This window comes from Henckelia pumila, chromosome 2 (genome assembly GCF_033568475.1).
Source record: "Henckelia pumila isolate YLH828 chromosome 2, ASM3356847v2, whole genome shotgun sequence".
In the NCBI taxonomy this organism is placed as follows: domain Eukaryota; kingdom Viridiplantae; phylum Streptophyta; class Magnoliopsida; order Lamiales; family Gesneriaceae; genus Henckelia; species Henckelia pumila.
Window position 1 is genome coordinate 176921279 of NC_133121.1, and position 16218 is coordinate 176937496.

Here is a 16218-nt window from a genome sequence, read left to right on the forward strand (position 1 = left end):
ATTTCCGATATTCCAGTAAGCATGCATCTTTAATCATCGTAATCATACTTTCAAATAAAATAAATACAACATCTTGTAATAAAGACTTGAAAGTAAATCATGCTAGCATTTACAACATGTAATTCAATCATGTAATTAAATCATAGCGTGAATCCATAAATAAGTAAGGCAGAAGACTCGATCTACCCCACTCACAGTCTATCTAAGTCCAGAATTTTCTTGCTCTGATACCACCTGTTGTGACGACCCGAGTTCTAATCTCTCGATAATCAAATCATCAAATAGAATAGACAATAATAAATGTCTAAACAAAATAAAAAAAAAATTTAAAAATGGGAGCACCTCGCTCGATCATTAAACATCTACCGATCGAGCGAGCACAATGCTCAAACTCTCGGGTGCAGATAATAGTGGCATCGCTCGATCTGTAAGAAATGACCGATCGAGCGAGCCACTTCTTTCAAGTGTTCTGTTCCTGATATAACAGCCTAGCTCGATCGGTAAGAATTGCCCGATCGAGTGAGCACAGGTTCAGAAGCAGAACAGAAACTGCATTTTGCTGTCAAAAATGAGTTCATTCATGCATTTCCATCCACGATCAACTCATACAAGGATTCATACATGATCTAATCCATATCAACATCTAACATGCATTCTAACATGCTATACAATTGATAGAATTAAATCATAACCAGGCCTTACAATCATAATAATCAAGGCTTTCCAAAAAAACATGCAAGAAGCATTGTTATATAATAAAGATCAAGATACACCATGTTGTCTCAAGGATTTACACATCTATCAAATCCTAAATACAACAACAAGATACTAACTTATTCATCAACAAGTCTTAGAACAAGTAGCTCTAACATTCTCATGTTTAAGACACTCAACAACATCATGACAGCTCACACAACCATCTACACTCAGATCATCACGCTATCTTCTTATCCTTTGTTCTTCACGTTCGCTTTTGCCCGGTTCCACTCCCTCCTATTGCAATGACACATACAACAAAACAATAGCCGGATAACTCCGGTGAGAAATAGATTTCCCAGTAAAAGCAACTAAACATGCATACAAACATATATCAAGATCATGATATAAAGAACATAACTTCAATGCATGTTTTAAAACAAGGTTCATCTCTTCATTCGTCGGTTGTAATCCCGAGAAGTAGATATCATAACTAATCCACCGACTCTCCCGATCGAGGTGGGGCTACTTATCTCACTTCTCTAGACTTTGAGGCCATCATATATGTAAATCAGACACTAGGCTAAAACAACCACCCAGGCCATACATATACAATCCCTCAAATCGTCTAATCGAACGTTTTTGTTCATTTCAAAATCAAGGAATAAGTCTTGCAAGATGAATGCAACATATATCATCAACAAAGCATTCATAACATCAAAGACTCATTCAATAAAGCATAGAAGAGCATATAAAAGCAATTAAGCAAATAAGTATGTGATTTAAGGGAACTCGATACAAACCATCTCGAGTTGTAATCCTAATCAAATATAGTAGTCCACTTTTACATTTTAAATGTGATGTGTAGGATGTCTTCTAACTTGTCAAAGTCTGTACAACATAAACCACCAAACCTATCTCAAAATCTGCTCAAGTTTCAACCCAAATGTCAAAGCAAAATGCTACCAACCTTGTGCTTTCTTCTTTCGGTTTCAAAGTCAAGATTATGGAGTTGAAATGCCCTGTTTATGCACTGAAATCACAGCATAACAAGCAAGGAATCATCAGCTAATAATTCAGCCACTTCTTAGTCCAAGAACAATAGCAAATCACTTCAAATCATGAGTTCGATGGCATATCGGTATAACTCGGCGATTCCGAACACATCTATAACCAATCTAACATTCATATCAGCTGTATATCACCTCAAACCCAACATATCAGCAGGTATAAAAATCGAATCATAGCTGGAAAATCATAAGAACATGATACAACAATCATTTCTCAACCCAACTTCAATATTACAAAAGATAGAAGCTCATCAACAACAATTCAAACACAAGTCTGATCTCTGTCCATTTCGAATTCTCAAACCTTGATGAACTAAGAGAAAACTTACATCAATTCGAAGGTTTCATTGCGAGGATTCCAGAACATCTTTCGGAATCGAAAACGGATACCCGTAACTCAAGATATGTGAATTGGAAGATGAAGATTGAACTTGGAAATTCTTTTGCTCTCACTCGGTTCCTTCCTTTACCTTTCTGATAGAAATCTGATGGAATACACGTGAATAAGTTTAAAAATCACAAGTGTCCAAGCTATTTGCATTTTAGCCCCTCAACTATTCAAAAATTGCAATTTGGTCCTCAGCTTCTCATTTCATTCAATTTCAATCCTAAATAATTTAAGAATATTAGAATTTAAATCAAAACTCCAAATATTCCCAAATTAAATATTCTCGGATTAAAATTAAATAATTCCGGGAGTTACATCTTCTCATGAGATTTTCTCCCCAAAATTTGACCCTGAAAGTAAAATATTTTCCTTCATCAAAGATTTCCACCCCCAACAAACAGCTGAAGCACCCAACTTCTTCCAGCTTACATCACCTAATACAAAAAAGAAGACGGTGGCACAATGGCTACCAAGAAACTGGTTCGCAGAGCCTGAAGAATCAGGACGTACAGATAATGATGACGCTTTTCGACTATCATTCCATGGTTCAATCTTTACATTCCCCTGAATTTTACAAGTTATGCATGGAAAGGAGACAACGTGTACACCTCCGCCTTCATCCGCACCGGCTGCTTCCACATTTCTCTCTAAATTCAGCAATTAGGGTTTGAAATGCAAATTGGGGACGAGATATCCTGGATTAGTCAATGTTAATTAATTTGTGTCCATTTATTTATTCAAGGTATATTAATTGATAATATTTAATTCATGTTGTTAGGATCGAAAACGTGTGGATAGAGGGGTGAATACACACTTTTAAAATGTTTTGAGTTACAATATATATCTCATTCTTAAAATGTTAAAAAACGAATCGAGCACCGAGAAATTATATCGAATTTGGTTACAAAACCAAACGGAAGAAACTCAACATAATCCTCTAAAATTTTGTGAAGAACAAAAATTAAATCGAACAATTAAATTTGCCCAGTTGGTTCAAGACAATTAAAATTATATCATAAATTGAGGTTCAGTTTCACTTGCATTGGAAATGAATTCCCCTCATTTATTCAAACCATCATTTATTTTTTGGGATTTGATAATTTGGCTAGACTTCTGATGTTTCATTTTCTAGGAATAGAGATTATAAAAATAATGGTGAGAACTAATTGTTTTATAGTTTTGAAAATTTTAAGTATAAAAAATTATAAGGACTAAAATTGTAATCAACAACAATAATTTCCTCTTATCCAAGGTAAAAATTACTCTCTTCGTCTCACTTATTTAGGTTAGTGTATATTTTCACATATATTAAGCAAGTTCTTAGAAAAATAAATTTTGTAAAGTAATTTCTCATTTTTTCCACTGTTAAGGAAAATGTTAATAATATGGATTTAATTTAATATGGATAAATTGATAAAATAGTAGGAAATATAATATTTAATATGTAAAGTAAAATATATAATTGAGGCAAATAAAAAAATAAATGTAGTTTAAATAAGTGGGACGAAGAGAATATACTTATAACTAAGTTTCGTGTTGAACAATTGAAACATGCATGTGTTTGTTTAAACTCTTGTACAATTTAAAATAGGGTAAATTTCATATATTACCCTTGTGAAATGTCGGGTTTGCTGATAACCCCCTATGAAAGTTTTTTAAGCTAATAACCCTCTGGGATTCTAGATATGTAGCAAGCACACCTTTACAACTAAAAAATGACGAAAATATCCTTATTTAAAAAATGATTAGATTAAATTTTTTTTATAATTTTATATTTAATTGAATAAAATGATAAAATTTTAGTTAAATAACTATGAAAATTATATATAATTATTTTATATTAATATTTTCATTTTTTTAAGCATGGGTATTTTCGTTATTTTTTGTTATTTTTAGCTGAAAAGGGTGTGCACGATACATATGTAGAATAATGGGGGGTTATTAACTTAAAAAACATTCATAAGGGGTTATAAGCAAATCTGAGATTTCACAGGGGTAATATGTGCGATTTTCCCTTTAAAATATTTGAGTTGCTCAATTACGACCAACGATAACTTGTAGTAAAACACAAAAATCTTGATCCTACAGTTTATAGAAAAAATCTATGTATATTTTTTACGCATTTCAACAAATATATAACATATGTTATTAGTTTAAAGTTGTTAGCTAAAAAATAAATCAAATTCAAGGTATAAACATGTAATAGCACTAAAAGAAAAATGATGATCGGAGACAGATAAATATCACAAAAAAGAAAGTTAAACACGTAATATTCCTGCTTCAGTAACTAAATAGATATTGAATCATTGAGACAGAATTTTGAACTTGTCCGTAAAAATTATAATATTTTCATGATATTACAAAAAAGCTAACATTCAAAATTTGATAAATTTGGTCTCGACCAAATAACATTGTTGTTACGTGCAACGCACGTGCACTTTTCTAATATATATATGTGACTAACAATTGTGAATTTTCTTAAATATTCTTGTTTTTTATACATAGTTTCCTATAATGTTTACAAAATAGTGTATGCATATTTGTGACTATTCAATTAAATTATTTATTTAAAAATTATACCATGCACTCTTTCAAATAAAAAAACTAAAATATTATTAATATTTTTTAAAAGTTTTTTACCATGATTTATAATTAATTTTATATCTATAAATTTTTCTATTAGTCTATCTTGAATTAACTTATTTATTTAAAAAATATATTTCCCAATTTTTCAAATAAAAGTTTAAAATACTATTAATATTTTAAAAATCATTTTTCCCATGATTTCTAATTAATTTTATATATAGTATCTACTCTATTAATATTATAAATACATGAGTAACAATTGTGAATTAACTTCAATATTTTTTGTTTTTTACACACTATTTTTTTATTGTTCACCTTTATATTTTATGAATATACTATGTTGGAACTTTACATACTTTTGATATATGTGAAACTGATCAAGCAAAGCCAGTAATCAACTGCACTCGCTCAACATGCAAAACCAAAGAAGAAAAATATTCAAGTTTGTTACGGAGCCAAACTGAAGACATCAACTGAGTTGATCGTTGCCCAAATCTCAACCAAAGCAAAAGAGATGAACTGTATTAAGTTTAGGGAGCTAAACTGAATCAATCTCACGTAAGATAAATTGAAACAGTTGATCACAACCAAACTACTCTAAGCTAAATCGCTAGACTAAAGCTGCCCAGACCGGAGATTGCATAATCCTATATGAGTTTAACTCTTGTGGATAGACTTTCCCGTACAAGATCAGACGCCGCAAAAGTAGACCACTATGGTGTATGATGTTGTTAGAAAAAGTATGTGGAAAAGAAAAGTTAACGATTTCAATTTGAATATTTGAAGTAGTCGTTACCCACCAAGTATATATAGACATCAAGGATCACTTGAAAAACATCCGGCTCCTTATAAAAGTTCTCACACACACATTTATCATTATCAGAGGTAAAGTGAATTGTTTCAGTTTACTCAAATTTATTCAGTCAAGGAACATAAAGCTCAATTCAAAGAATATCTCAAAGACTCGAATAACACAAGCACACATATCAGTGTATCAGATCATTGAAGATCATATTGTGCTAAGTGTTGGATTGTTATACAAAGTGTTGTATTTGTGACTTATCAGTTGAGGTGCTGCAATACTCGTTGTAACAAGAATCAATCGAGAGTTGAGCTCTTGAGTCTAGGGAGTTCTGTGATAAACAATCGTGTATAAGTCCTAGTCTTGGATTGGGTTGTTGCATAGTGTTGTAATAGTCAAAGTATTCTAGAGTAAATCTTTAAGTGGTGGAATAATGGATGACGTATGATTTTTAAAATCTTCGAACATCCAGAAACAAACCCTTGTGTTATCTTACTTTCAATTATGCATTCTTACTTCCTTGTTGCTCCGATCAACCCATTGAATTACTAGTTAGTTTTAATCTGTTAGTTGACATCATTAAATTGTTTCAGTTTATTCAGAAGAATGATGCTCACATGTTTGACGATTACATTACAACTAGCAAAAACCTTTGTTAATTTTTCATGGTAAAATAAATATTAAGACAATGTTATACATTATATTTGAAATTATAAAACTATCCCAAAGAAAAAGACCTTTTCATTAGTTTATTTGAGATAATTTTATAATTTTAAAACTTAATATAACCGTAAGTATAACATTCGTTATACATATAACGACTAATTATTTATTTATTTATTAAAAATCGACGATCATCTATTATTATATTATATATATTTTATATGCAAGTTTCATTGTAAATTTACAAACATATATTTGTGTATTTAATGGTTTTAATTAATGATTTTTCATTGCTTTCTAATGAATTTTATTTATATGGTTTATGTTTATACATTACTTGCATAAAACATGGTGAAAACATTATTGTGAGCAATTTGTTTTATATTATATTATATTATATTATATTATATTATATTATATTATATTATATTATATTATATTATATTATATTATATTATATTATATTATATTGTGACACTTTTGATTATGAATTTACAAATTTTTTCTCATTATTTCATTTAATAATTAATATTTTGTCATTTTCATGGTTTTTAAAGGTTTTCCATGTCATTTTATGGATTAGTCAATTTATTTATTCAAGGTATATTAATTCTTAATATTTCATTCACGTCATAAATCTATGTTGTGGCACTCATGGACACAAAAAAATTATTATTGAAAGCTAACTTAATATTTGGTCTATAAATTTAAAAAAATATTAATTTTTTTTGGACTTATTTCAAATTTAACGTATAGTTATGTTTTTAGTTTGCTAAAAAAATTTAACGGAATATTTTGATTATTAAACTTTTAAGAAAAACAAAAAATTAAATTAAATTGAACCATTAAATTTCACCATCTTGTTCAAGACAAGTGAATTCATGTTATTAGTTGAGGTTCTATTTCACCTATATAGGAAATATACTCTCATCCTTTATTCAATTATTCATTTATTTTTTGAAATTTGATAATCTAGCTAGACTTTCTGATGTTTAAGTTTTTAGGAAGATATATTATAAAACTAATGGTGACGACCAATTGTGTAATATTTTGAAAATTTTAGGGAATAAAAATGTAACCATCAACATCAATAGGTTCTTGTCCAAGGTAAAAAATGTACTCATTTAATCCTAATAATTTAGGCTTGTGTGTATTTTCACACACACACACACACACACACACACACATATATATATATATATATTAAGAAAGTGAAATTTTAATAAAATAAAATAATTATACATTTTATGAATTTAATAGGAATAAATTGATAAAAAAGTATTACAGATGATATTTAATATGGAAACTAGACTATATAATTGAGACAAATAAAAAATAAATGTAGTTTCAATAAGTGAGATATCAAGAGTATGATTATATATAAGTTTCATGTTGATGTTTGTACTATAATATAATACTTTTCTAATAGAATTCATTAATGTTAATACTATTGAAATAGTAAAAATTTGCGTGACAAAATAGAAAATCACACTAAACTCAAATCGATTTTTTTATGTCAGAAAAATTATTATTATATCTAATTAGTTACTTAAATCCTTAAAATGATTGATTATAAAAAATTTTAACTTGTTTAAAATAGATTGTTCATCCTCTAAAAATATATTTTTCTTCTAAAAATATATTTTTCTTCATATTTTTTAATCTGCTCACATTTTTATTGCAAATAACATAATTAACATACTATTATTAAAAATTATAAATTAATTATCACATTGTATATATAAATTCTTTTTATGGCATGTACTTTATAAGTATATCAAATTTAAAACTACCAGATTGGATTACAATTGAATAAAATTAAGCATAAAACATATTTGAGTCTTATCTAGACATTATCCTTTAAATTAATGGTTGAAAAAATAGATGTAATGAGATTAGATGACATAAAATTATTCTATCCATATACTTGATTAGAGGTTCGAGAAATATAAAAATAAGATATCTAAACTGAAAACTATGTTATTAGCGATAACAATAGAAAAAAAAATTATTTGTAGAATTATAATCTCGATTAGGAAGAAAAAATATAATTTAAAATAATGTCACGAGTCCCACCAAAACTAATTATTCTAAGAATTTTTTGAACAAAATATTACAAGATTTGAACAAATAAAAATATAAAATAGTTTTTTGAACAAAATATTAAAAGATTTGAACAAATAAAAATATAAAGAATAAGATGGAAAAATATACTTAAGAGGAAAATTTGAATATATTATTGTGTATGACCAAGATGATTGAAAATCAAATCAAGTCAAGCTACAAAAAATGTCTTATTATTAACAGGGTTTACTAGAGAAAAAAAAATAATATGCGATTTATATTTACTTTATCAATAGAAGATCAACTTCCATCTCAAAATAAAACTTTTGAATAAAGGAAAAATAATTTTTTTGTTCACCAACTTATTTACTTTTAGGATTTGATCATCTAAATTTTCAAAGTTTGTTTTTGGTACGCTAAATTTTAATTCTCGGTAATTTTTGGTCTAATTGGTAATGTAACACTGGAAAATACTGATTTATAATGGTGGGTTGCGGGTTGGCCCGCAAAAATCCGCCAATTTACATGTGAGCCCTCCGGGTTGGCCCGCCTCGCCACCTAAAATAGGTAGTTTGGGTTGGTGTTTTTCAAACCCGCCTAAAAGGTGGGCTAATGGTGGGTTGCGACGGATTGTGGGTTGTCCCGCCCCGCTGGCCCGTTTTGACACTTCTACTCAAAGGATTTCACTACCGAGGAAGCTGCAAGGATGTTCTTGAAGAACGTGGTCAAGTATTGAGGATTGCCAAGATACATCATAAGCGTCAAGGATCCTCGATTCACAGGACGACTATGGACAGAAATCTTCAAGCTCCTTGGGTCGGAGTTACATTTCTCTACAAGTTTTCACCCGCAAACGATGGCCAAACTGAGTGGGTAAATGCCTTTTTAGAATGCTACCTAAGGCACTTTGTGAGTGCCAACCAACGATATTGGGCGAAGCTTATGGATGTGACACAATTCTCTTATAACTTGCAACAAAGTAAAGCCACTGGGAAGAGCCCATTCAAGCTAATCATGGGGCAACAACCGACTAATCCACATATTTTGCAAATATCTTTTAGCAAGGGACAAATCCTAGAAACGACAAAGATGAACAAGTCTTGGAGCTAGTACATGGACTTGGCCCGAGTGCACTTAGAGAAGGCGCAACGACGCATGAATAAATGGGCCGATGCAAGGAGAAGGCAACAAGAGTACTCCATCGGAGATGAAGTACTCATCAAGCTCTTGCTACATCAATTTAAACCCTTCCGAAGTGTACACAAGGGTCTACTCCGGAAGTATTAAGGACCTTTTACTATCATTGCAAGGGTTGAGAAGGTATCATATCGTCTCGACCTCCCCAACACATTGAAGATTCATCCAGTCTTCCATGTGAGCATGCTAAAGCCTTATTATCCAGATGAGGAAGACACAAGCCGAGGTGATTCTCACCAAACACCTCTTGTAGCAAAAACTTCTTTTGACAAAGATTTTTGAAGAAGTGTTGGCCAAAGGCATCAAGCGGCGACGTGGAGTGAAACCTAGCACTCAATATCTAATCAAGTGTAAGGGATTTCTAGAGTCTGAAGCTACATGTGAAACAAGATATATCTTGAGGCAATTCAAAGAATTACTCCAACAATTTGAGGCGACGAGGGCATCGGCCGAATAGGTTGGGGAGAATGTCACAACCGGCACCTTCATGAGCATTTCGAAAGAATCTAAAGCATGGTGCCTGGTAGAGTTTGTACATATTCTAAAAGTCTCTACGTTATTCATGATATAAGTTTATTTAAAACTCTCTAGAATACACTTGTATATATATTACTTGAATAGAATCTTGTAGAAGGAAGACTCTAGACTTGTGTAAATGGTAGAAGCTTCTGGAGAGTTAATCTATACCGTCGGATCAAAACGATCTTGACCATTCATTGTAGGAAGTCATCATTATAAAGACACTTGCACACACACTTGCGCAACAAGGGCTACTTTGCTAGTACTCGCGAGGGTCGAAGTCGAGGAGCAAAGGTCGCACGTGATCTTAGAAGGGATAAGTCCGTGACAAGCTGCTCAGCCTTGAGGTAGAGAAAGAGACCACTGCCTCTTCAGAGTCGTCAAACCTGGCAGCCCCCAAGCGCGTGAAAACTGAAAATTAGCTGTCTGTTTAAAATTTCGATGGGAAAGTAGTGGTTGCGGTCGATATTTTCCATCAGCGTTAATGTTTGATGCTCTATTTATTTGATTAGTTTTTTTTTTTTGTCATTCTTCTGGTTGCCCCTTGTGTCTATCAATGTAAAGTGTCAGTCAACCTCTAAACTCCAACAATTCTTTCAAGTGAACCATAGATGACTTGCCTCAAGTAGTGACGGTCAGTTGGTTGAAACACTGGTGCAAACTACCCCATTAAGAATAATTCCACAAAATGAATTAGCGTTGTCCTGTGAAGATGAGAGCAAGTCAACAGCTAGCCAAAGCTGCAAGCAGCCCTCTTCTACGGCTAAGAAGTCATTAGATTTTTATTGCTTGAAAAATATCATTATTACAAACATTATAAATGTCAAGGGAAAACAATAAATGTGAATCCAGTTGACCAAGACTAGAGTGCAATAACTGAGCTCACAAGAAAAAAAGATAAAATCAGCTTATTGAAGATAAAATATAGTTAGGAGTACATTGACCTCAATAAGCTTCTTCTCATGAGATTTTCTTCCCAAAATTTGACCCTGAAAGTAAAATCTTTTCCTTCATCAAAGATTTCCACCCCCAACAAACAGCTGAAGCACCCAAATTTTTCCAGCTTACATCACCTAATACAAAAAAGAAGACGGTGGCACAATGGCTACCAAGAAACTGGTTCGCAGAGCCTGAAGAATCAGGACAGATAATGATGACGCTTTTGGACTATCATTCCATGGTTTAATCTTTAAATTCCCCTGAGTTTTACAAGTTATGCATGGAAATCTACTCATACGTCGTTCTCTTATTAATATCTTCAATTTAATGTATTTATTATTATTCTTATTATTATCATTATTATTATTTGGTTAAGAAAATAATTCTAAATATAACATAAAAAATTAATTTTGTCCTCATTTATTTAATTTAATAATTAATATTGTTGACATTTTCAAGGATTTTAAAGGTGTTTCATGTTATTTTATATATTAGTCAATGATAATTAATTTGTATCCATTTATTTATTCAAGGTATATTAATTGATAATATTTAATTCATGTTGTTAGGATCGAAAACGTGTGGATAGAGGGGTGAATATATACTTTTAAAATGTTATGAGCTACAATAGCTCGTTCTTAAAATGTTAAAAAACGAACCGAGCACCAAGAAATTATATCGAATTTGGTTACAAAACCAAGCAGAAGAAACTCAACATAATCCTATAAATTTTGTGAAAAATAAAAATTAAATCGAACAATTAAATTTCCCTATCTGGTTCAAGACAATTGAAATTATATCATAAGTTGAGGTTCAGTTTCACTTACATTGGAAATGTATTCCCCTCATTTATTCAATCCATCATTTATTTTTTGGGATTTGATAATTTGGCTAGACTTTTGATGTTTCATTTTCTAGGAATAGAGATTATAAAAATAATGGTGAGAACTAATTGTTTTATAGTTTTGAAAATTTTAAGTATAAAAAATTATAAGGACTAAAATTGTAATCAACAACAATAATTTCCTCTTATCCAAGGTAAAAATTACTCTCTTCGTCTCACTTATTTAGGTTAGTGTATATTTTCATATATATTAAGCAAGTTCTTAGAAAAATAAATTTTGTAAAGTAATTTCTCATTTTCTCCTCTGTTAATGAAAATTTTAATAATATGGATTTAATTTAATATGGATAAATTGATAAAATAGTAAGAAAGATAATATTTAATATGTAAAGTAAAATATATAATTGAGGCAAATGAAAAAATAAATGTAGTTTAAATAAGTAGGACGAAGAGAATATAATTATAACTAAGTTTCGTGTTGAACAATTGAAACATGCATGTGTTTGTTTAAACTCTTATACAATTTAAAATAGGGTAAATTGCATATATTACCCTTGTGAAATGTTCGGTTTGCTGATAACCCCCTATGAAAGTTTTTTAAGTTAATAACACCCTGGGATTCTAGATATCTACAAGCACACCTTTACAACTAAAAAATGACGAAAATACCCTTACTTAAAAAATGATTAAATTAATTTTTTTTATAATTTTATATTTAATTGAATAAAATAATCAAATTTTAGTTAAATAACTATGAAAATTATATATAATTGTTTTATATTAATATTTTCATTTTTTAAGCAGGGGTATTTTTGTTATTTTTAGCTGAAAAGGGTGTGCACGATACATATGTAGAATAATGGGGGGTTATTAGCTTAAAAAACATTCATAAGGGGTTATAAGCAAACCTGAGATTTCACAAGGGTAATATATGTGATTTTTCCTTTAAAATATTTGAGTTGCACAATTACGATCAACTATAGCTTGTAGTAAAACACAAATCTCTTGATCCCACAATTTATAAAAAAAATTTATGTATATTTTTTACGCATTTCAACAAATATATAACATATGTTATTACTTTAAAGTTGTTAGCTAAAAAATAATTCAAATTCAAGTTATAAACATGTAATAGCACTACAAGAAAAACGATGATCGGAGACCGATAAATATCACAAAAAAAAAAAAAAAAGTTAAACACGTAATATACCAGCTTCAGTAGCTAAATAGATATTGAATCATTGAGACCGAAGTTTGAACTTGCCCGTAAAAAGTATAATACTTGCATGATATTTATAAAGCTAAACATTAAAAATTTGATAAATTTGGTCTCGACCAAATAACATTGTTGTCACGTGCAACGCACGTGCACTTTTCTAGTAAAAGCCCACAATCTAACATAAAATAAATTGAAACAGTTGATCACAACCAAACTACTCTAAGCTAGATCGCTAGACTAAAGCTGCCCAGATCGGAGATTGCATTATTTTATATGAGTTTAACTCTTGTGGATAGACTTTCCCGTACAAGATCAGATGCCGCAAAAGCAGACCACTATGGTGTACGATGTTGTTAGAAAAAGTATGCGGAAAAGAAAAGTTAACGATTTCAATTTGAATATTTGAAGTATTCATTACCCACCAAGTATAAATAGACAACAAGGATCACTTGAAAAACATCCGGCTCCTAAAAAAGTTCTCACGCATACATTTATCATTATCAGAGGTAAAGTGAATTGTTTCAGTTTACTCAAATTTATCCAGTCAAGGAACAAAAGGCTCAATTCAAAGAATACGCCAAAGAGCCGAATAACACGAGCACGCATATCAGTGTATCAGATCATTGAAGATCATATTGTGTTAAGTTTTGAGTTGTTATACAAAGTGTTGTATTTTTTACTTATCAGTTGAGGTGCTGCAATTCTCGTTGTAACAAGAATCGATCGATAGTTGAGCTCTTGAGTCTAGGGAGTTCTGGGATAGACAATCGTGTATAAGTCCTAGTCTTGGATTGGGTTGTTGCATAGTGTTGTAAAATTCAAAGTCTTTTAGAGTGAATCTTTAGGAGGTGGAATAATGGATGACGTATGATTTTTAAAATTTTCGAACATCCAGAAACAAATCCCTGTGTTATCTTACTTTCAATTATGCATTCTTACTTTCTTGTTGCTCCGATCAACCCATTGAATTACTAGCTAGTTTTAATCTGTTAGTTGACATCATTAAATTGTTTCAGTTTATTCAGAAGAATGATGCTCACAGGTCTGAAGTTTACATTACAACTAGCAAACACCTTTGTTAATTTTTCATGGTAAAAAAAATATTAAGACAATGTTATACATTACATTTGAAATTATAAAACAATCCCAAAGAAAGAGACCTTTTCATTAGTTTATTTGAGATAATTTTATAATTTAAAAACTTAATATAACCGTAAGTATAACATTCGTTATACATATAACACGACTAATTATTTATTTATTTATTAAAGATTGACGATCATCTATTATTGTATTATATATATTTTATATGCAAGTTCCATTGTGAATTTACAAACATATCTTTGTGTATTTAATGGTTTTAATTAATAATTTTTCATTTCTTTCTAATGAATTTTATTTATATGGTTTATGTTTATACATTACTTGCATAAAACATGATGAAAAAACTATTGTGAGCAATTTTTTTATATTATATTATATTAATTTTTATTTTTATATTATATTGTGACACTTTTGATTATGAATTTACAAAATTTTCCTCATTATTTCATTTAATAATTAATATTTTGTCATTTCCAAGGTTTTAAAAGGTTTTTCATGTCATTTTATGGATTAATTAATTTATTTATTCAAGGTATATTAATTGTTAATATTTCATTCATGTCATAAATATATGATGTGACACTCATGGATACAAAAAAGTTATTATTGAAAGCTACCTTAATATTTGGTCTATAAATTTCAAATTTATCGTATAGTTATGTTTTTAGTTTGCTAAAAAAATTTAACGGAATATTTTTATTATTAAACTTTTATGAAAAACAAAAAAAATTAAATTAAATCGAACCATTAAATTTCATCATCTTGTTCAAGACAAGTGAATTCATGTTATAAGTTGAGGTTCTATTTCACTTATATATGAAATATACTCTCATCCTTTATTCAATCATTTATTTATTTTTTGAAATTTGATAATCTGGCTAGACTTTCTGATGTTTAAGTTTTTAGGAAGATATATTATAAAACTAATGGTGACGACTAATTGTGTAATATTTTGAAAATTTTAGGGACTAAAAATGTAAACAACAACATCAATAGATTCTTGTCCACGGTAAAAAATGTACTCATTTAATCCTAATAATTTAGGTTTGTGTGTATTTTCACATATATATTAGTGTTTGGAAAAATAAATTTTGTAAATAAATTTCTCATCTTTCCCTTATTTAGTGAAATTTTAATAAAATAAAATAATTATACATTTTATGAATTTAATAGAGATAAATTGGTAAAAAAAAAAAAGTATTACAGATCATATTTAATATAAAAACTAGACTATATAATTGAGACAAATAAAAAATAAATGTAGTTTCAATAAGTGAGATATAAAGAGTATGATTATATATAAGTTTCATGTTGATGTTTGTACTACAATATAATACTTGGCTAATAGAATCAATTAATGTTAATACTATTGAAATAGTAAAAATTTGCTTGACAAAAAATAGAAAATCACACTAAAATCAAATCGATTTTTTTATGTCAGACAAAATATTATTATATCTAATTAGTTACTTAAATCCTTAAAATGATTGATTATAAAAAATTTTAACTTGTTTAAAATAGATTGTTCATCCTCTAAAAAAAAAAATTTCTTCATATTTTTTAATCTGCTCACATTTTTATTGCAAATAACATAATTAACATACTATTATTAAAAATTATTAATTAATTATCACACTCTTTATATAAATGCTTTTTATGGCATGTACTTTCGACCAGCTAAATCGGTGTGATATAAATCTACTGGCAAGCGTACCAGGTCAAGTAATAGTAAAGTGGACAGAGAGTTCAAGTATCGACCCCACAGGGATTGTTGTCAATTCTCAAGAATTAATTATTTTTCTTAATCTAGACAAAATAATAAAAAGCAATTTGATTTAAATAAAATAAGAAAATAAAATAAAATAAAAACTTCTTAATAAATAAAAATTAAAATAACTGAAGATAAAATTAATTAAAACGAGACAACCAAGACACACGTAGGTACCGAATAAATCATGTAACAAGTAGTCGATTCAGGACTCAGATTTAATCTTAAATTACGGGAATTCTCCTATCTTGTTCAAAGGACTATTTTTAAAACAATCAAACCTATTCAAATATTGATGAACTAATCTTTCGTAATTCTAATCAAATTTGAATGCATTAAATATTTGTGAAAATTCAGTT